Consider the following 24,283-nt stretch of genomic DNA (forward strand, 5'->3'; position numbering starts at 1 on the left):
AATTCGCAAGCTGTATTCCCAGCAGGTGATAATCAAGGTACCCCTACTTCAACAAGGCCGGGGTTACTATTCCACACTATTTGTGGTACCGAAACCGGACGGTTCGGTGAGACCCATTCTAAATTTGAAGTCCTTGAACACATACATAAAAAAATTCAAGTTCAAGATGGAATCGCTCAGGGCGGTTATTGCAAGCCTGGACGAGGGGGATTACATGGTATCCCTGGACATCAAGGATGCTTACCTGCATGTCCCCATTTACAATTCTCACCAGGAGTACCTCAGATTTGTGGTACAGGATTGCCATTACCAATTCCAGACGCTGCCGTTTGGACTCTCCACGGCACCGAGGGTATTTACCAAGGTTATGGCGGAAATGATGATACTCCTTCGAAAAAGGGGAGTTTTAATTATCCCATACTTGGACGATCTCCTAATAAAGGCACGATCCAAGGAACAGTTGTTAGTGGGAGTAGCACTATCTCAGGAAGTGCTGAGCCAGCACGGTTGGATTCTGAATATCCAAAAGTCACAGCTGGTCCCCACGACACGTCTAATGTTCCTGGGAATGATTCTGGACACGGCCCAGAAAAAAGTGTTTCTCCCAGAGGAGAAAGCCAGGGAGTTGTCTTCTCTAGTCAGAGACCTCCTAAAACCAAAACAGGTATCGGTGCATCACTGCACGCGGGTCCTGGGAAAGATGGTAGCTTCTTACGAAGCAATTCCATTCGGCAGGTTCCATGCCAGAATCTTTCAGTGGAACCTGTTGGACAAGTGGTCCGGATCGCATCTTCAGATGCATCGTTTAATAACCCTGTCTCCACGAACCAGGGTGTCTCTTCTGTGGTGGCTGAACAGTGCTCATCTTCTGGAGGGCCGCAGATTCGGCATACAGGACTGGGTCCTGGTGACCACGGATGCCAGCCTACGAGGCTGGGGGGCAGTCACAAAGGGAAGAAATTTCCAGGGACTATGGTCAAGTCAGGAGACTGCCCTTCACATAAATATTCTGGAACTAAGGGCCATTTACAATGCCCTAAGTCAAGCAAAATCCCTGCTCCTACACCAGCCGGTGCTGATCCAGTCAGACAACATCACGGCAGTCGCCCATGTGAATCGACAGGGCGGCACAAGAAGCAGGACGGCGATGGCAGAAGCCACAAAAATTCTCCGATGGGCGGAGAATCATGTACTAGCACTGTCAGCAGTGTTCATCCCGGGAGTGGACAACTGGGAAGCAGACTTTCTCAGCAGGCACGACCTCCACCCGGGAGAGTGGGGACTTCATCCAGAAGTCTTCCAAATGATTGTAAATCAATGGGGTCGTCCACAGGTGGACATGATGGCGTCCCGCATAAACAAAAAACTAGAGAAGTATTGCGCCAGGTCAAGAGACCCTCAGGCGATAGCGGTGGACGCCCTAGTGACACCGTGGGTGTACCGGTCAGTGTATGTGTTCCCTCCTCTACCTCTCATACCAAAGGTACTGAGAATAATAAGAAAGCGAGGAGTAAACACAATTCTCGTGGTTCCGGATTGGCCAAGAAGAGCGTGGTACCCGGAACTTCAAGAGATGATCTCAGAGGACCCTTGGTCCCTGCCGCTCAGACAGGACCTGCTACAGCAGGGCCCCTGTCTGTTCCAAGACTTACCGCGGCTGCGTTTGACGGCATGGCGGTTGAACGCCGGATCCTGAAGGAAAAGGGCATTCCGGAGGAAGTCATTCCTACGCTTATTAAAGCCAGGAAAGATGTTACGGCAAAACATTATCACCGCATATGGCGGAAATATGTTGCATGGTGCGAGGCCAAAAAGGCCCCAACAGAGGAATTTCAACTGGGTCGATTTCTGCATTTCCTGCAAGCAGGAGTGAATATGGGCCTAAAACTAGGCTCCATTAAAGTACAGATCTCGGCTCTGTCGATTTTCTTTCAAAAGGAACTAGCTTCAGTACCTGAAGTTCAGACATTTGTGAAAGGAGTGCTGCATATTCAGCCCCCATTTGTGCCTCCTGTGGCACCGTGGGATCTCAACGTGATGTTGAATTTCTTGAAATCACATTGGTTTGAGCCACTAAAAACCGTGGATCTGAAATATCTCACGTGGAAAGTGGTCATGTTATTGGCCCTGGCATCAGCCAGGCGAGTGTCAGAATTGGCGGCTTTATCATGTAAAAGCCCTTATCTGATTTTTCATATGGATAGGGCAGAATTGAGGACTCGTCCCCAGTTTCTCCCTAAGGTGGTGTCAGCGTTTCACTTGAACCAGCCTATTGTGGTGCCTGCGGCTACTAAGGATTTGGAGGACTCCAAGTTGCTAGACGTTGTCAGGGCCCTGAAAATATATGTTTCCAGGACGGCTGGAGTCAGAAAATCTGACTCGCTGTTTATCCTATATGCACCCAACAAGCTGGGTGCTCCTGCTTCTAAGCAGACTATTGCTCGTTGGATTTGTAGTACAATTCAGCTTGCACATACTGTGGCAGGCCTGCCACAGCCTAAATCTGTCAATGCCCATTCCACAAGGAAGGTGGGCTCATCTTGGGCGGCTGCCCGAGGGGTCTCGGCTTTACAACTTTGCCGAGCAGCTACTTGGTCAGGGGCAAACACGTTTGCAAAATTCTATAAATTTGATACCCTGGCTGAGGAGGACCTGGAGTTCTCTCATTCGGTGCTGCAGAGTCATCCGCACTCTCCCGCCCGTTTGGGAGCTTTGGTATAATCCCCATGGTCCTTACGGAGTTCCCAGCATCCACTAGGACGTTAGAGAAAATAAGAATTTACTCACCGGTAATTCTGTTTCTCGTAGTCCGTAGTGGATGCTGGGCGCCCATCCCAAGTGCGGTCTATCTGCAATACTTGTACATAGTTATTGTTAACTAAATCGGGTTATTGTTGAGCCATCTGTTGAGAGGCTCTATCGTTTCATACTGTTAACTGTGTTTCATATCACGAGTTGTTCGGTGTGATTGGTGTGGCTGGTATGAGTCTTACCCGGGATTCAAAATCCTTCCTTATTGTGTACGCTCGTCCGGGCACAGTACCTGAGGCTTGGAGGAGGGTCATGGTGGGAGGAGCCAGTGCACACCAGGTAGTCTAAGATCTTTCTAGAGTGCCCAGCCTCCTTCGGAGCCCGCTATTCCCCATGGTCCTTACGGAGTTCCCAGCATCCACTACGGACTACGAGAAACAGAATTACCGGTGAGTAAATTCTTATTTTTTTGGTGGGGGTCCAAACCAACCCGTCATTTCAGTCACAGTCGTGTGGCAGACCCTGTCACTGAAATGATGGGTTGGTTAAAGTGTGCATGTCCTGTTTATACAACATAAGGGTGGGTGGGAGGGCCCAAGGACAATTCCATCTTGCACCTCTTTTTTCTTTCATTTTTCTTTGCGTCATGTGCTGTTTGGGGAGTAGTTTTTGGAAGGGCCATCCTGCGTGACACTACAGTGCCACTCCTAGATGGGCCAGGTGTTTGTGTCGGCCACTTGGGTCGCTTATCTTAGTCACACAGCTACCTCATTGCGCCTCTTTTTTTCTTTGCGTCATGTGCTGTTTGGGGGGTGTTTTTTGGAAGGGCCATCCTGCGTGACACTGCAGTGCCACTCCTAGATGGGCCAGGTGTTTGTGTCGGCCACTAGGGTCGCTTAGCTTACTCACACAGCTACCTCATTGCGCCTCTTTTTTTTCTTCTTTGCGTCATGTGCTGTTTGGGGGGTGTTTTTTGGAAGGGCCATCCTTCGTGACACTGCAGTGCCACTCCTAGATGGGCCAGGTGTTTGTGTCGGCCACTTGGGTCGCTGAGCTTAGTCATCCAGCGACCTCGGTGCAAATTTTAGGACTAAAAATAATATTGTGAGGTGTGAGGTGTTCAGAATAGACTGAAAATGAGTGGAAATTATGGTTATTGAGGTTAATAATACTTTGGGATCAAAATGACCCCCAAATTCTATGATTTAAGCTGTTTTTTAGGGTTTTTTGAAAAAAACACCCGGATCCAAAACACACCCGAATCCGACAAAAAAAATTCGGTGAGGTTTTGCCAAAACGCGTTCGAACCCAAAACACGGCCGCGGAACCGAACCCAAAACCAAAACCCGAAAAATTTCCGGTGCTCATCACTAGGTAGCACATCCCATTATAAGAAGCTAGGGCGTGCAGTCCAGGCTCCGTCTCCACAATTTTACCTATAAAGGGAATGAGGGGGCAGGCATACAGACAAGATGCTTTTAATTTGTGTAGCAGGACTATACACACTCATGGGTATCCACGACACCCATAGAGTGGGAATAGATCCTGTGGCGAACCTGCAAGGGGACTCTTTGCACTTGCCCGCTGCTGTCATTCTGGCGGACGGGATGCCGTTGTCGGGATTTGGACAGCCAGCATCCTGTCTGCTGGTAAATCATACTGATTCCATACAGACAATGTTTTTGGTATCAGAGAAACAGCTATTCTTTGCTGGAGGGACTACAGTATTTTCTATTTAGTTTTCCCTGTGTAGTTTTCGATGTTAATGCTTGGATCGGCTTATGTATGTATGTTTTGCAGTGCATTTGCAGAAATTTATCCTTTTGATGTTTATAATGATTACATTTGTTTATCAATAGTTCCTTGAATATTGTAAACTCTGACGCAGTGGTGATAAATCACTTACCATTAGGTCTCCGTCTTAAGTGTACTGTACAGTACATCCAGCCTTCTTCCGAGTGCAGTGCAAATCTTCTTGCCTTTAACTGTCACTGACAAAATATAACTAGATGAAGAGTTATCTGCATAGACTGGAATTCATATCATCAGTTTTTTAAGCTTTTCAATAGACACTTGTTATATGTAAGCGGAATAAATACACCCTAGGCACTGAACGACATACCAAACATATTTTTAAGTCATATGTCAAAACCTGCAACACGTAAACTCTAAACAGTAAGTAAATTGTAAGGCAAGCTGCTATAGCTGGATGCTTTATGTCCATTACATGGTTTAGCTCTAGTGCATTACTTAGAAGACATGAATTTAGAATAGTAGAGAGACCATCAAGTAAACAGGCATATGTGAAAAACAAGATACAAAGAAAATCAGCAAACATGTCAATCGATAGATGAGACTACAATCGCCAGTGTGGCAATTATGTTATCGTATTCTTCCATCATGTCTCTATATACAGTAAACTTTTCGAAATATGATCAAAAAAGGAAAAGAAAACAATTAGATAACAACAAATTTTATTACAGAGGGGGGTGGAGGAGGGGTAGGAAGGACAAAGGGGAAAAAAACAAGGATGAGAGATCCCACGTAAACAATAAAGAGGGAGTGGAGAGGGGGGAGAGAGGGAGGTGTCACATGTTCACATCCCGCTGTACAGGATCGTAGATTATATAGAGGTAAGCAATTAGGTAACATTGGTTAAGACAATTGTTTCAGGTAATACCAACTAGTGGATTCGAAAATCTTCTGTATTTTTAATTGTTCCAAATTAGGAAGATGCTCAATGTATATTTCCCATTTGTTATAAAAACGAATAACCCCTGTTTCAATATCAGGAAATGCACATTGATGCTCATAATATAAAATCCGCAAAAGCAGCTGTTTAACTTCCAGTAACATAGGAGGGGCAGATGAAATCCAATGGTTCAATAAGGCTTTTTTTTGCTACCATGAGGATTACTGTTATAATAGGTTTAATATGTTTCGAGATGGGTCCTAAATCCCAACCTGCAAAATTAAGCAGTAAACAAGGCCCAGGAAGCTTTATTACTGATAGAGAAAAGATATTATTAATGAATAGAATTACCTTATTCCAAAAACGCATCACTTTTCCCCAATTCCAGAAATTATGGTAGAAAGTAGCGAACTGGGAGTGGCACTTAGGGCATTGTCCTGACTCATTAGGAATCATATATTTCCTCTGGGATTGGGAGATGAAGGCTCTATTCACCACTTTAAGATGCACTTCTTGTAATGTCGCAGAGGTAAGAAATGTCAAGGAGGCCGCTATCGGAGCAATCACATCCTCTTGGGACCGAATAAAAGATATGTCAGAAGACCAAGCGTCCACAGTACGTGACCAGACCTTCTGAGCAGTGGGTTCAATTAAATATGGATATAAATATTTAAATTTGTACGGTTTAGATGTTATAAAAGACATAACAGCTATTATTTGATCAACATCATGGCCCTCTGCAAGAGCTTTAGGTCTAGTTTAAACAAAGTGTCGGATTTGAAGATACGTAAAGAAACATTTGTGATCAATATGCCATGTTTCCCGAAAATATTCAAATGGGCGTAATCTGCCTCTAGGATAGAAAACATCTTTAATAGCAGGTATACCTCTGTCTTTCCATTGTACATATGTATAATTATCTAAACCAGACGGAAAGGCTGGGTTACCCCAGAATGTGGTATAGGGGGAACATGTAAAATTTCTATCCAGTTTACTATTGATGTTACGCCAAGCCTTATAAGTGTACGTGAATAAAACATTAAAAATAATACCTGGAGGTAATTGTTTCAAAGGGGTATGTATAAGCGCACTAGGGGAATAAGGATGAAATAGGGCTTTTTCCAAGGTGTCATTGGAAAAATGTGATTGTTGGAGGAACCAGGCTATGATATGTCTGAAAAGTGTGGCCTGAGAAAAAATTGCGGCATCTGGGAGACCAAAGCCCCCTAGGGACTTGGGTAGTATCAATTTCATGTAAGATATGCGTGCCTTCTTCTCATTCCAAATAAAGGTGGAAAACATTTTCCTAAAGATACGTCTTTTATAGATAACAGCAAAGGGAGCATTTGCAGGAGATAAGATAACTTGGGAAAAATAATAATTTTAATAACAGCTATCCTGCCTGACATAGATAGCGGTAATCTCATCCAGTTATTTATAGATTTTTGAATAGAGAGTAATAATAAGAATTTACTCACCGGTAATTCTATTTCTCGTAGTCCGTAGTGGATGCTGGGAACTCCGTAAGGACCATGGGGAATAGCGGGCTCCGAAGGAGGCTGGGCACTCTAGAAAGATTTATGACTACCTGGTGTGCACTGGCTCCTCCCACTATGACCCTCCTCCAAGCCTCAGTTAGGACACTGTGCCCGGACGAGCTGACATAATAAGGAAGGATCTAGAATCCCGGGTAAGACTCTTACCAGCCACACCAATCACACCGTACAACTCGTGATACTATATCCAGTTTGACAGTATGAAAACAACTGAGCCTCTCAACAGATGGCTCAACAATAGCCCTTTAGTTAACAATAACTATTTACAAGTATTGCAGACAATCCGCACTTGGGATGGGCGCCCAGCATCCACTACGGACTACGAGAAATAGAATTACCGGTGAGTAAATTCTTATTTTCTCTGACGTCCTAGTGGATGCTGGGAACTCCGTAAGGACCATGGGGATTATACCAAAGCTTCCAAACGGGCGGGAGAGTGCGGATGACTCTGCAGCACCGAATGAGAGAACTCCAGGTCCTCCTCAGCCAGGGTATCAAATTTGTAGAATTTAGCAAACGTGTTTGCCCCTGACCAAGTTGCAGCTCGGCAAAGTTGGAAAGCCGAGACCCCTCGGGCAGCTGCCCAAGATGAGCCCACCTTCCTTGTGGAATGGGCTTTTACAGATTTTGGCTGCGGTAGTCCAGCCGCAGAATGCGCCAGCTGAATTGTGCTACAAATCCAGCGAGCAATAGTCTGCTTAGAAGCAGGAGCACCCAGTTTGCTGGGTGCATACAGGATAAACAGCGAGTCAGTTCTCCTGACTCTAGCCGTCCTGGAAACATAATTTTTCAAGGCCCTGACTACGTCCAGTAACTTGGAATCCTCCAAGTCCCTAGTAGCCGCAGGCACTACAATAGGTTGGTTCAAGTGAAAAGCTGATATCACCTAAGGGAGAAACTGGGGACGAGTCCTCAATTCTGCCCTATCCATATGGAAAATCAGATAAGGACTTTTATATGACAAAGCCGCCAATTCTGATACACGCCTGGCCGAAGCCAAGGCCAATAACATGACCACTTTCCGCGTGAGATATTTTAGATCCACGGTTTTTAGTGGCTCACACCAATGTGATTTTAAGAAACTCAACACCACGTTGAGAACCCAAGGTGCCACTGGAGGCACAACCGGGGGCTGAATATGCAGCACTCCTTTTACAATGTCTGAACTTCAGGTACTGAAGCTAGTTCTTTCTGGAAGAAAATCGACAGAGCCGAGATCTGTACCTTAATGGAGCCTAATTTTAGGCCCATAGACACTCCTGCTTGTAGGAAATGCAGAAATCGACCTAGTTGAAATTCCTCTGTTGGGGCCTTTTTTGGCCTCACACCAAGCAACATATTTTCGCCATATGCGGTGATAATGTTTTGCAGTTACATCTTTCCTGGCTTGAATCAGCGTAGGGATGACTTCCTCCGGAATGCCCTTTTCCTTTAGGATCCGGCGTTCAACCTCCATGCCGTCAAAACGTAGCCGCGGTAAGTCTTGGAACAGACAGGGCCCCTGCTGCCGCAGGTCCTGTCTGAGCGGCAGAGGCCATGGGTCCTCTGATATAATTTCTTGAAGTTCTGGGTACCAAGCTCTTCTTGGCCAATCCGGAACCACGAGTATCGTTCTTACTCCTCGCCTTCCTATTATTCTCAGTACCTTTTGTATGAGAGGCAGAGGGGGGGACACATAAACCGACTGGTACACCCACAGTGTTACCAGAGCGTCCACAGCTATCGCCTGAGGGTCCTTTGACCTGGCGCAATATCTTTTATAGCTTTTTGTTGAGGCGGGACGCCATCATGTCCACCTGTGGCCTTTCCCAATGGTGTACAATCCTTTGGAAGACTTCTGGATGAAATCCCCACTCTCCCGGGTGGAGGTCGTCTGCTGAGAAGATCTGCTTCCCAGTCGTCCACTCCGGGAATGAACACTGCTGACAGTGTTAATACATGATTTTCCGCCCATCGGAGAATCCTTGTGGCTTCTGCCATCGCCATCCTGCTTCTTGTGCCGCCCCGTTGGTTTACATGGGCGACTGCCGTGATGTTGTCTGATTGGATCAGTACCGGCTGGTTTTGAAGCAGAGGCCTTGCCTGACTCAGGGCATTGTAAATGGCCCTCAGTTCCAGAATATTTATATGTAGGGAAGTCACCTGACTTGACCAAAGTCCCTGGAAGTTTTTTCCCTGTGTGACTGCCCCCCAGCCTCAAAGGCTGGCATCCATGGTCACTAGGACCTAGTCCTGTATGCCGAACCTGCGGCCCTCTTGAAGATGGGCACTCTGCAGCCACCACAGTAGAGATACCCTGGTCCTTGAAGACGGGGTTATAAGCCGATGCATCTGAAGCTGTGATCCGGACCACTTGTCCAACAGGTCCCACTGAAAAGTTCTTGCATGTAACCTGCCGAATGGGATTGCTTCGTAGGAAGCTACCATTTTTTCCCAGGACTCGCGTGCAATGATGCACCGATACCTGTTTTGGCTTCAGGAGGTCTCTGACTAGAGATGACAGCTCCTTGGCTTTCTCCTCCGGGAGAAACACTTATTTCTGTTCTGTGTCCAGAACCATCCCCAGGAACAGTAGACGTGTCGTAGGTACCAGCTGTGACTTTGGACTGTTTAGAGTCCAACCGTGCTGTTGTAACACTTTCCAAAATAGTGCTACCCCGACTAGCAACTGCTCCTTGGACCTTGCCCTTATAAGGAGATTGTCCAAGTACGGGATAATTAAAACTCCCTTTTTTCGAAGGAGTATCATCATTTCGGCCATTACCTTGGTAAACACCCTCGGTGCCATGTACAGTCCAAACGGCAGTGTCTGGACTTGGTAATGGTAATCCTGTACCACAAATCTGAGGTACTCCTGGCGAGGATGGTAAATGGGGACATGCAGGTAAGCATCCTTGATGTCCCGGGATCCCATGTAATTCCCCTCGTCCAGGCTTGCAATAACCGCCCTGAGCGATTCCATCTTGAACTTGAATTTTTTTATGTATGTGTTCAAGGATTTTAAATATAAAATGGGTCATACCGAACCATGCGGTTTCGGTACCCCAAACCGTGTGGAATAGTAACCCCGTCCTTGTTGAAGTAGGGGCACCTTGAGTATTACCTGCTGGGAATACCGCTTATTAATTGCCTCTAGCGCAGCCTCCCTGCCTGAGGGAGTTGTCGGCAAGGCATATTTGAGGAAACGGCGGGGGGGAGACATCTCGAATTCCAGCTTGTACCCCTGAAATACTACTTGAATGAAACAGGGATCCACCTGTGAGCGAGCACACTGATCGCTGAAAATTTTTTGAGACGGCCCCCCACCGTACCTGGCTACACCTGTGGAGCCCCCGCGTCATGCTGTGGACTCAGAGGAAGCGAGAAAAGAATTTTGATTCTGGGAACAGGCTGACTGGTGCAGCTTTTTCCCTCTTCCCATGTCTCTGTACAGAAAGGAAGCGCCTTTGACCCGCTTGCTTTTCTGAAGCCGAAAGGACTGTACCTGATAATACAGTGCTTTCTTAGTCTGTGAGGAAACCTGAGGTAATGGATACGAGGTCCCAGAGACCATCCCCAAATAATTCCTCACCCTTATAAGGCAGAGTCTCTATGCGCCTTTTAAAGTCAGCATCACCTGTCCAGTGACAGGTCTCTAATACCCTCCTGACAGAATGGACATTACATTCATTTTGGATGCCAGCCGGCAAAATATCCCTCTGTGCATCCCTCATATATAAGACGACGTCTTTATTTGACAGGGTCACCGACCTGGCAGGGGTATTTACCACATATATAGCCTCTGGGGCTATATATTGTGGTATTTTTGCCAGCCAAGGTGTATTTATTGCTGCTCAGGGCGCCCCCCCCCCCCAGCGCCCTGCACCGTCAGTGACCGGAGTGTGAAGTGTGCATGAGGAGCAATGGCGCACAGCTGCAGTGCTGTGCGCTACCTTGGTGAAGACTGATGTCTTCTGCCGCCGATTTTCCGGACCTCTTCTTGCTTCTGGCTCTGTAAGGGGGACGGCGGCGCGGCTCCGGGACCGAACACCAAGGACTGGGCCTGCGGTCGATCCCTCTGGAGCTAATGGTGTCCAGTAGCCTAAGAAGCCCAATCCGGCTGCAAGCAGGCGAGTTCGCTTCTTCTCCCCTTAGTCCCTCGCTGCAGTGAGCCTGTTGCCAGCAGGTCTCACTGAAAATAAAAAAACCTAAATCTATACTTTCTTTCTAAGGGCTCAGGAGAGCCCCTAGTGTGCATCCAACCTCGGCCGGGCACAAAATCTAACTGAGGCTTGGAGGAGGGTCATAGTGGGAGGAGCCAGTGCACACCAGGTAGTCATAAATCTTTCTAGAGTGCCCAGCCTCCTTCGGAGCCCGCTATTCCCCATGGTCCTTACGGAGTTCCCAGCATCCACTAGGACGTCAGAGAAATTGGTTTAAAATTAGCGGAGTAGAGCAGAGAAAGTTTCCTAGGAATAAGGACCCTCAAATACATCAAAGGAGACTGGCAAATAGCAAATTCAGATAATACCAGTTGAGAGTCAAAAAAGGTATCATCTGACAAAAGTGGTAGCAATCTAGATTTGGAGTAGTTAACTCGAAAGCCAGCAAATAAGCTAAAACTAACAATAATATGCATAATGGCTATAATGGATTGCGCAGGTTGGGACAGGAAGATCAACATATCATCCGCAAAAAGACTGAATTTTACTTCTGTATTATGGACTGTTATTCCCTTAAAATCATTAGAATTCCGCAGGGCTACTGCTAAAGGTTCTAGCGCCATGGCAAACAGCAAAGGGGAGAGGGGGCATCCCTGTCTTGTGCCTTGCAAGATTGAGAAGGGAGGTGAAAGATAATTATTACTTAATATGTGTGATGAGGAGTTGTGATATAAACGTTTTAAGGTTGATATGAGGCCGTCTGGGATACCAAACCAACCCATGGTATCAAACAGATGTTTCCAATATTGATTTATGGAATCATATTTATGAATATTAATATTTAATATATCATATATGGTATTTAATATATGGATATATTTTAATTAATATGCGTTTATCATATATATCTGCAATGCAAATATATTATGTCAGGCTTGTGGCTGATAAATATATGCAGTCCTTATATATGACTTATGAAATTATGAAGTTAAGATTCCTTAAAGAGAGTTCAAGCTTGAATATTACCGCTCTTTTTATATGATTATTTATTTACAGGCAGATCAAATCGTACAGAATAAGATATACACAGTAGTGATATATATGCTAATTATTTATCTAATGCTTCCTTAGTTATATAACATACAACAACATGACATAAGTTTCACAAACAGTTTCAATTACTATCATAGTTTATACTTGCAAGTTACATGGTTGCCATCCCAAGGATCATGTCTCCTTCTCCTCCTGCTCCTTCTCTCCTTCTGACTGACTTCCTTCTCCTCCTTCTCCTTCTTCCTTCTAACCCCTAACTATCAGACCTACCTCTTTTTATCCTATATTTTACCAATTCAAACTATCATATTCTCATAGTTCTCAGTGCAAAATATAATTATAGGTGTGCCATTTACATTCCAAGGTGTCGTAAAACATGCTCTGCTCCAAATTGGATATTCTGCTCAAGCAGGTTTGGTGCCATAAAACGTGTCCTTTCCTTATACTGTACATCAAAGACCTTCCTTTGGTTATTTGAAGTGTAACAATATTTGTTTGCCTGAAGCATGTTTTATCAATAGATGTGATCTCTTTTGTAGTAGCTAATGTAAGCTACTGTTTTATGACCCATGATCTGACCTACAACTGGACCATTGACCAGCTAGTTTTATAATTACTAGAGGTATTGAAAATCTTGATTCTGATCTAAATGTACACCTGTGGATTCCAGTGTCCATTTGATTGTAAATGCTTTCTTTGTTATACTGTGACCTCTCTAGCCTTATTTATGGCTAGAGCAGAATAAACCTGTTCCCTACACTATGTTTTACCATCTTGCAGTAAAACACAAATATACAGTATATCTATATAAACACATATACAAACCTAATTTCTTAAATCAGCTACACATTACCTCATACATTCAAACTTATTTCATATCTATTCCTTACTATATATATCCAGTATACTGTCCACTATGGTAACATCGCCTATTTATAATGAATTATATTTTGATTCAGACAACATCTATTGGCCTAATATGATACTAAGTGCAGACAATTACCCATATGGCAACACCAAGATACAAGGTCAAAGGCCTTCTCGGCATCGAGGGAGAGAATCGCATGCTGGACCGATATCCCAGACGACTCCAACCATTGCATAGTTGTTAGTACTTTACGGACATTGACAACTGAATGCCGACCAGTGATGAATCCAGACTGGTCGTCATGAATAATGAGTGGCAAAATAAGCTTTAGTCTATCCGCTAAAATTTTAGAAAATAACTTATAATCAGTGTTTAAAAGAGATATAGGCCTATAAGAGCCATGGAGTTCCGGGTCTCTACCCGGTTTATGTAACACTGACACAAAGCAGTATTAAAATAAAGAGGAGGTGTAGCATCAGAAAGTAGAGAGTTAAAGACCAAAAGTAAGGAATCTTCTAGTTTGGGGCCTAAAATTTTATAAATGTCATTTGAAAGACCATCAGGGCCCGGGGCTTTCCCTGTCTTAAGATGACCTATCGCCTGTCGAAGTTCATCAGTGGTAATGGGTGCAATTAAAGAATCAGCTTGGTCAGGGGAAATAAGAGGCAGTGTGATATCTTTCCAGAAATCAGCCCTATTAGAGTTGTCTGAGGGTTGGGAGGAATATAATGCAGTGTAAAAAGAATGGAGAACAGTAGAAATATCTTTCCCTTTCCGAACTATTTTCCCTCCAGTTGACCTCAAGGCCTTAATAACCCTGGGAGGGCGCTGTCCTTGCAGTAGGCTGGACAACATTTTTACTTGATCTATTGCCATAACGATTAAATTTACAGCTCGAATAGAAGGAGTATTTAGATTCACATTCTGAGAGCATAGTATCAAACGCTGTTTTACATGAGAGATATTTATATTTATGAGAAGAAGTAGGAGCAGTGAGAAACATATGATACGGATCTGACAAGTAGCTCAATGTAAACAGCACGCTGAGATTTTTCTCTATGTGAGCAGTAAGAAAAAATATCTCCATGTATCACAGGCTTGAACGCTTGCCAAAATAGCAAAGGAGAGTCTAGTTCACAGTCCTTATTGTTAAGTTTGTAGTTGCTCCAGGAAGCTTCTAAAGCAGAACGAAAGGTCATGGAGTTAGCTAAATGCGTTGGGAATCTCCATTGTCTATAGGGGCCTCTGTCCCACTGCAAAGAAATACAAATCCATGAGACTGCATAATCTGAGAGGCAGATAGGTTCAATATGAGTGTCAATAATCCTAGTAAAAAGGGACTTGGATATTAACAAATAATCTAATCTGGAGAGGGAACCATGTGCTGCAGAGAGACAGGTATAGTCCCTCTCTACGGGATGAGATGCTCTCCAGGCATCAATCACATGTAAATGCTGTTGTATATATGGGATACCTATCCTCGGAGTTTGTTTTCGAGTCAGTCGGGAGGTGGATCTATCAAGCATGTGGGATGATACAATATTTAAATCTTCTCCCAACAGCAAAGGGGTATTACCATAGGCATGTAATTTCGTGATTATGCGTAAAAAGAATTCATTTGAATACATATTAGGAGCATATCTGTTGCATAAAATCAATCTGGTCTGGTCTAACGTTACATCGGCAATAATATATCTACCGTGCGGGTCAATACTGGAGGAATGCAAAGTAGTGGCAATAGCTTGCCTAACTAAAATAACTACACTCCTAGCCTTGGAGGTATAAGGCGCTGAAATGAACACTTTCCAGCGTAATGCATTTAACTTTTCAATTTCAGGAGGGAATAAATGAGTCTTTTGCAAGTAAACCACGTCTAAGTGCAATTTGGTGAGATATATTAAAATCTTCTTCTGTTTAATGGGTGAATGGACGCCCCTTACATTAAAGGTGCCCAGTTTAAACTCGCCATAATGGCTCAATGAAAAGGCTTGTAGGTGATTTTGAAACAGCAGGTCTACCTAAAATAACATAAGAACCGCAATGAAATATCGTGGGGATACAGAGCACAGGACACGACAAAAAGGAAAGACAAGGATAAAAAAGGAAGGAGGGGGCGGGGGATAAACAAATGCAAAACCAGAAACCATACAGGAATGTGGACCATAGTTGCCGACTTTTGGGCTGCTCTCTCCGGGAGAGAGCAGCCGGTCGGCTCAGCAGGGGGGGGCGGGCAGTGAGGTGACGTGACAGGGGGGCGGGCCAGAGGCGGAACGGGGGTGGGCCAGAGGCGGAACAGGGGTGTGGCTTCTGGATCACGTCATTTAAGCCACGCCCCCGCTGTGTAATGCTGCTATTACCGGCATTATACAGCAGGGGGCGTGGTTATGATGACGCAATTCAACAAGAATCGCGTCATCGCCTTCCCAGACCGCCCACTTTACTCGCTAAGTGGGCGGCGGGCAGGGGGTGACCCCCGAAATCGGGAGACTTGCCTGCTCTTCCGGGGGGCCGGGAGGGTCACCCGTTTTTCGGGAGCCTCCCGGCCATTCCGGGAGGGTAGGCAAGTATGATGTGGACCCAGAAATGGAAACACATTCCTATACCGTTGGTGAATATCAACAACCGGTAATAATAGTGTACATGACAGCAACTTTGTGTACAAATCAGAAGATCACTAATATGGGGTGCTCTAGGCATCCCCCGGCTAGGAAAAAAATACATTTAAAATAGTAAAGTGGACCATCATAAAGCAGCAATATATTGCACAGAAGCAGTAATATAGAGTTCTGAGAAGTTCGTCACAGAATCTATAGTATAAAAAGCCAATTAATATACAGGTTGAGTATCCCATATCCAAATATTCCGAAATACGGAATATTCCGAAATACAGTATTTTTTGAGTGAGAGTGAGATAGTGAAACCTTTGTTTTCTGATGGCTCAATGTACACAAACTTTGTTTAATACACAAAGTTATTAAAAATATTGTATTATAAGACCCTCAGGCTGTATGTATTAGATGTATATGAAACATAAATGCATTTTGTGCTTAGACTTAGGTCCCATCTCCATGATATCTCATTATGGTATGCAATTATTCCAAAATACGGAAAAATCCCATATCCAAAATACCTCTGGTCCCAAGCATTTTGGATAAGGGATACTCAACCTGTATATGATTTTGGGAAAAACTAACAGAGATATGGACAAAAGACCCCTGACAGTGTAAATTCCAGCAGGGCAGGCAATAGTATAATATAGAAAAATATATACAGTGGAGATCAATTCTGCGGAGGCACAGGGAGCAGGCTACAACGAAGTTAACCGTAATCAAAAAGAGGTGAGGGGTATATGCATATCAGAGTTATGGGTGAAAACAGGAAAAATTAAATGTCAGCAGATATAGGCAGTATATGAGCTATAATTCATGAGCTGGAGAGTGAGCAGCTGAGGAAGCATATGTATCTTCCCCAGAGGACTCCAGGAGGTATCCCTCCGCATCCGCTACAGTGGAGAAGTCTTTAAAGGAGGAACCATCGAATAATCGGAGGCGTGCTGGGAACAGTAGTGCAAATTTCCTATTCGCTTTGGCCAATCTGGAACGGAGTGGGGAGAATTCTCTTCTAGCTCTAGACACTTCAGATGAGTAATACTGAAATATGGAAATGCGGGACCCCTCCCATTGCAGATCTCTATGGCGTCTGGACGCTGTCCATATAAGTTCCTTATGCACAAAGTTGAGGCATTTGAAAATCACAACACGCGGGCAACTATTAGGCGTGGTTCCGGGGGGACCTAATCTATGCGCTCGCTCAATCACAATCCCAGAAGAAAAACAGTAATTTCTAGCAAATCCAATAGCGATGTTTGCAAAAATATAAACAATGCCGGACCTTTCAAGTCCTCTGAGAGACCGAGAAAACGTAAATTACATCTCCTTGAGTGATTTTCAAGGTCATCGACCTTAGTAATCAGCTGGTAGTGTGACTTTTGCAAAGATGCATAATCGGATTTTAAAACTGACACATCCTGAAAAGTTTCCCCCAGGCGCTGTTCCGTGACTACCACCGACTTAGACGGGTGGTCTTCTGTATGCCGGCGGTCGGGCTCCCGGCGCTCAGTATACCGGCGCCGGGAGCCCGACAGCCGGCATACCGACACTTATTTTCCCTCGTGGGGGTCCACGACCCCCATAGAGGGAGAATAAAATAGTGTGGCGCGCGTAGCGCGCCACCGTGCCCGTAGCGTGGCGAGCGCAGCGAGCCCGCAAGGGGCTCATTTGCGCTCGCCACGCTGCCGGTAAGCCGGCGGTCGGGCTCCCGGCGCCGGGATGCTGGTCGCCGGGAGCCCGACCGCTGGCCAGCCGTAGTGAACCCTTAGACAGCTGTTTCATCTGTGACTTAACGTCCAGCAATGCCTGTTGCCATTTAGCAGTATGTGCCTCATGGCGTCCTGCACTGCGCAGACCACATCTATATATGTAACTGGGGACCCAGTTAACTGACCTGAATAATCTGCAGACTCCAGGGACACCAAGGGTGCTGTGCTAGTGCAGCTTGGAGAGGCTCCAGATATTTGCTGAGGAGGTGCGGTGGCCATTTTGGGTTCTGGGACCCGCTTTTCATAATTGCTGCGCTGCACTTTTGGGAGCATAGAGGCGGACAGAAACTTGTCCATACAGCTCCTGAGGTATTCCCCTATAGTTAGAGGCCAAAAGCGCCTCTGACAACTCCGGGGTGCTGGCTCTATGAGGTCATGTAGCCGGGGGTGCAGGAGAGCGCGTGTGATACGCGTCTCCTCACATAGAGGCCGGAACCGGAAGTCTCCCGGAAGATTCTTTGAAAAGTTTTTAGTTGAATGAAAATGTCATGCCTATACAACATTTCGGTGCCACTGCAGCACCGTTTTCAAGTACAGCATGCGAAAATGACAAACAGTGTAATAATAATAATAATAATAATAATTTTATTTATATAGCGCTCTTTCTCCAACAGGACTCAAGGCGCTTTACAGACATCAAAAACAATACACATGATACAGAGGATTTAAGTAATACAGCAATAGATAAGCCACACAGACATAAAAGAAAACCTTAAGCACACAGAAAGCATAATGCAGGATTGGTGTAGGCATTTTGGGTAATAACTTCCAAGGGTTGTGTATTCCACCCTCACAAGGTACCAAGTGCAGCAGCCATATAAATATAAAAATATATAAATATAAAAGCCATGTACATATAAATAACTCACCTAAATAGGTAGCTTCCATCCCGCTGTGAAGAGGCCGGATCCCGGAGTCACTTCCGTTCCACGAAGGTTCCGCCGCTTCACTTCCTGTGACGTCAGACTGCTCCATCCCCCGTTGGTATGGACACGTTTAGATGCATCTCCTAGCAACCAGGCGGCCGGTGTCCGAGTGTCTCTGCGGCCCCCCCCACAGCGATCTGTGGAAAAAAGAGCAAGCTAACATGCAGTGAACACAGTAACAATTTTAAAGTCACAAATCCTACTTATTCTTAAATTCTATGTACATCTCTGCCGTGAGCATGCTATGTCAAAAACAATAACTAATCGATCACGTGTACCAGTGCTGCCATTCATCCGGTGTGGACTCTGACGACATTCAATATGATCATGCTACTTGCATCTAACATATTTCCTATTATATTAGGAATATTAGACATGATAATTAGAATTGCTACAAGTATGTGTGCCAGTTCTGACGTTCATTCAATCCATTGGGATATACTGTGTTCAGAACATGGATCCATTTTGTTTCACTAAGTAATAGTCATCCATGCCTTTCCCCTTCTCGCATTGAAGCTGGGACATGGGTGGTCATTCCGCTAGCAGTTTTTAGCAGCCGTGCAAACGCTATGCCGCCTCCCACTGTGAGTGTATTTTAGCTTAGCAGAACTGCGAACGAATGGATTGCAGAGCGGCTACAATTTTTTTTTGTGCAGTTTCAGAGTACCTTCAGACCTACTCAGGACTTGCGATCACTTCAGACTATTCAGTTCCTGTTTTGACGTCACGAACACACCCTGCGTTCGCCCAGCGTTCGCCCAGCCACGCCTGCGTTTTTCCTGGCACGCCTGCGTTTTTTCCTAGCACGCCTGCATTTTTTCGAACACTCCCTGAAAACGGTCAGTTGACACCCAGAAACGCCCACTTCCTGTCAATCACTCTGCGGCCAGCAGTGTGACTGAAAAACTTCGCTAGACCTTGTGTGAAACTACAACGTTTGTTGTAATAGTACGACGAGCGTGCGCATTGCGCTACATAAGCATTCGCAAAAGTGCCATTTTTTTGCCTGATCGCTGCGCAGCGACCGAAAGCAGCTAGCGACCAACTCAGAATGACCCCCTTGTTCAATTAGGATATGTTTTAAAGTAGATAAAGGATGATTCGCCTCTAAAAAGTGTCTTGCCACCGGTTGATCGAAGGAACCACACACCCATGCTTTACTGATTGATGAGCGGTGGAGAGCCATTCACTCTCTCACAGTTTGTAATAGTTTTACCAACGTAGCACAACTTGCAAGGGCATATAATGACGTAAATCACGTATGTCGATTGACATGACAGCACATGGTTTATACGGAACGTTTGTGCTGTTGCTGGGTGCTTAAACATTGGTCCTGTTAGCCAGGGCCAACAACAGAAATTATGGGGCCCGTTACTCTGATATCATTGGGCCCCCCCATCCTCAAGACACACACATATTATATATATATGTATATATATATATATATATACATATGCATATATAGTATGCGGTTAGCATAACGATTGTCGGGATCCCAGCTGTCACAGTACAGAAACCGGGATCCCGACTGGGGCACCATACCGCTGCCAGTATACCAGTGAGGTAGGCGATTCCCCCTCTATGGGTTTCCACAACACCCATAGAGGGAAAATAGAGCCTGTCGTGAGAGTAGCTCGCCACCGATCCCACAGCGTGCCAAGCACAGCGAGCCCACAAGGGGTTTCATTACACTCGCCTCCCTACTGGCATTCCACCGCTTGGGATGCCGATGTCGGTATATTGACCTTCGGCATCCCGTGCAGCGGGATACCATACTGAACCCATATTTTATATATATATATATATATATATATATATATACACACACATATACACACACACACACACACACACACACACACACACACACACACACACACATATCAGGGACGTGCAGTCAGGGGAGGCAGGGGAGGTGCCTCCCCTGTCATTAATGATTAAAATAATATAAAGAAGATACTTATGACACATATTCTGTATCATAAGTATCTGCTTTATATTAATCTAATCACATACCCTGTCTATATGTGTTTGGGAGGCACCGATCGTGGTGCCTCCCGTTGTGCATGGGGAAAGATATGGGAGCGGGGGGTGGGAGCGGGCGGGGCCTAGCAATGGGCATTAAAAGCCCATTGAAAATACATGGGAAAGCAGCACCATTAGAGGTGCCGCTTTCATACTGGGACATGCTTTCAACCCATGACAGTAAGGCCAAAGTGATTGTTGTGGGCACGGCGGAGGTGCGGTCGACGGCGGAGGTGCGGTCGGCGGCGGAGGTGCAGGCAGCAGAGGTGCGGGTGGCGGTGCAGAGTTTGGCAGCGGAGCAGTACCAATTTCAAAAATGGCGCCTCAGCATCATTTTTTAACTTCAAATGGCCGCCGCGAGCCAATCACGGCTTGCTGCATCATCGCCCCGCCCCCTCCGGCTGACTTATATAAGTCAGTGCGAGGGAGCGCCTGTCAGTCCAACGGCAGAGGAGGAGCAGAGAAGAGCTCCTGAAGGCAGAAGACGACGGAAGTCCTGGATGGGCGGCGGCTACGCAAAAGAGCTTAGCAGCCGCCGCCCACCAGGTGAAGACGCTGGAAACCCTGGGGAAGGCGGCGGCCATGCAAAAGAACTTAAAGGCCGCCACCTCCCAGGTGAAGACCCCGGAGGAAGACGCTGGGAGCCCTGGGGAGGTGGCGCCCCCCCCCCCCCCAGGTGAAGACGCCGGTAGCCCTGGGGATGCGGCGGCCATGCAAAATAGCTTAAAGGCCGCCGCCCCCAGGTGAAGACCCTGTCAAAGAAACTATTTTTTTTAACGACTGTGTGGTGTTTTTATTTTAATATTTTCTTTACAGGTGGACAACAGGTGCCAGCAGGCCATTTATGTCTGGGCATGCTGCCACTTGTGGTTCTCCAAGTGCAGCATGCTGGGGCAGGCTTGCTGGGACTTGTAGGCCACCTGTAAAGAACAATATTACTATTCTTTACAGGTGGACTACAGGTGTCAACGGGCCATTTATGTCCGGGCATGCTGGCACTTGTGGTTCTCCAAGTGCCAGCATGCTGGTGCAGGCTTGCTGGGACCTGTAGGCCACCTGTAAAGAACAATATCAACAATGATGGTGGCGGTGGGTGCTGGGCATAGCACTGGGCTATCAGCCCATTGCTGGTTATTGCTGGGGAGGGGGACCTCATTTTTATTTTTTGGGATCCCCACTTCCGAGGAATTCCAGCCCTGGGCTGACTAGTTTGGGGGGGCAGATTAATGCTATGGCAGGGGGACCCCATTCCGAGTGTCTCCCCTGCTATGGCATTATCCCCCCTGGCTGGTTCTGCCTGGTGCTGGTTTCACCAATGTAGGGGGGGGTAACACTTTTCCCCCCCACTCTATTGCAGGGGGGGGGGGGGATTGTTAGCTGCTTGTGCCTCCCCAGCCACTGACCTCACCGCACGCCACTGATACATATATACAGGGCTGCAGGGGCAGACAGAGAGAGGGGGTGACCGGGGCAGAAAGAGAGACCAGGGGCAGAAAGAGACCAGGAGCAGGGAGAGAGAGAGAGAGACCAGGTGCAGAGAGAGAGAGAGAGAGAAAGAGAGAGAGAGAGAGCGCGCAAGACAGAGGGAGAGACCAGGGGCAGAGAGAGACACACAGACCAGGGCAGAGAGAGACCAGGTACAAAGACAGAGGGAAAGACCTGAGGCAGAGAGAGAGAGAGAGAGAGAGACCAGGGACAAAGAGAGTGTGAGATGTAGACCAGGGGCAAAGAGAGTGTGAGAGACAGACCAGAGGTTGAGAAAGTGTGAGAGACAGACCAGAGGCACAGAGAGAGTGAGAGACAGACCAGCAGGTGCAGAGTGTGTGAGACAGATCAGGGGCTGAGAGAAAGAGTGAGAGATAGAGAGTGAGAGAGGTAGAGACCAGGGGCAGTTAGAGAGAGACAGACAGACCAGGGGCTAAGAGAAAGAGTGGGTGAGAGCAGTGGCATAGACAGACACAGACCAGGGGCAGAGAGAGATAGAAACCAGGGCAGACAGAGAGAGAGAGAGAGAGAGATAAGGGGCTGTGAGAGCATGTGAGAGATAGACCAGGAGCTGAGAGAGAGAGTGAGAGGCAGACCAAAGGCTGAGAAAGAGTGAGAGACAGACCAAAGGCTGAGAGACAGAGGAGGAGAGACAGACACAGACTAGGGGCAGTGAGTGAGAGAGAGGAAGAGACCAGGAGCAGAGACATGGTGAGAGACAAACCAGGTGCAAAGAGAGCAGGGGGGGGGGGGGGGGAGACTAGGGACATAGAGAAAGAGAGGGTGAGGCCAGACCAGTGTTTTCACACTTTCTATTTACTAGTAAGGCTGAGCACCTCACACAGCTGCTGGGAAAATGTGATTTACTCTTCTATGCATCCAGATCCCTTTTAATATTAACTGGTCCTAGACTCCTACCACTGACTGCTACTGCTAGGGATGAAACAGCTCCTCATACTGAAGGCATGCCATGCAGTCAGTTTTCCCCACTCTGAAATGTCCTTCGTAGAGAACAGTCTCCAAGTGGTCCAATCCCATGTGCTGTGCAGACGCTGGGTCCTAGCTCCTGCACTGTTTAGAGGCTGGCTGCCGGGCTCCATCTGCTCTTTCACATCGCAGCTACACTGTTTGGTGGGGGAGAGAGTGCTGATGATCACACCGGTCTGCTCCAGTCAGCACCCCCTCTGCCCCAGCACTCAGGCCACACACCCTGTCCACCCTTTTTACTCTGCTCCTCGGCGGCATATAGAGACATACAAGCGCAGCGCACCTAATGAATGATGTAGCGACGGAGGTGGGGACAGGGTAAGGGGGTGGGAGGGAAAGGTGGTTGCAGCCTGTTAATTTTTCTTTAGGTACTTAACTAGCGGGTGGGTGAAGCGGGCAACGTTAAAACTATTAACAGGCATTGTGGCGCTGTTTTTTGTGCCTGTGATGCTGGGGCCCCTCTACACCTCGGGGACTGGTAAGGATGTCCCCTTTGACCCCCCCTGTCGCCGGGCCTGCTTTTAGCATATGTGAGCACGTAGTGCACTTCAGGCACTTGTAGCAACCTGGCGCATTTGTAAGAAAGTGCGGCTCAGTGATGTGTTTCTGAAAGCCCATGATATCTGTGTGGACAACTGCGTCCCTTATATTTCTTGCCCGTATATAACACGCCATAGGTCTCTTGTTCTTTAAACCTGGGAAGGATTTATCTGTTGCTATAATCAGCCACAATGCAATACTTGCTCTCTGGATAACTTGACTAGAGGTACTGAACTGAATCTTCCATGGTATGATGTGTTCATTAGATTTTTTTGTTTGACTGTAGTAATTGATCTCTCCCCATTGTAGTAATTGATCTCTCCCCATCCTTTTTCTGCTGCTTCAATAGCTTCAAGTTATAACCCCTAGTCACAAACCAGTCAATCACTTTATATCCATGGATGCTATTGTCCGATTACTTGCTATTCGTGCTACCCTCATCATCTGGGATTTGGGCAATCCTCTCTTTAGTGGCTTAGGGTGGTAACTCGATGCCAATAATAAAGCGTTCCTATCCGTCGGTTTTGCGAACACTTGAGTAATTAATTGGTTACTGTCAGTGGTGACTTGGACATCAAAATAGTGAATGGTCTTATTACACTGAAAGGTTACTCTATTAGGTGAATTTCTGTCATTAATCCACTGGATCATGTTCAATAAAGTGAGCTCGTCTCCTGTCCATATAATGAACACGTCGTCAATGAATCTCATGTAACATTGAATGAACTGGGCATATTCCACCTTTTCAAAAAACATCCGTTGTTCCTCCCTGAACATAAAAATGTTCGCGTAACTGGGAGCGAAATTACTTCCCATCGCACAACCCCTAAGTTGTTTGTAGAAGTGGCCATCATAAATAAAATAATTTCTGGTCAATGTT

The sequence above is a fragment of the Pseudophryne corroboree genome, chromosome 3, assembly GCF_028390025.1.
Source record: "Pseudophryne corroboree isolate aPseCor3 chromosome 3, aPseCor3.hap2, whole genome shotgun sequence".
NCBI lineage: Eukaryota > Metazoa > Chordata > Amphibia > Anura > Myobatrachidae > Pseudophryne > Pseudophryne corroboree.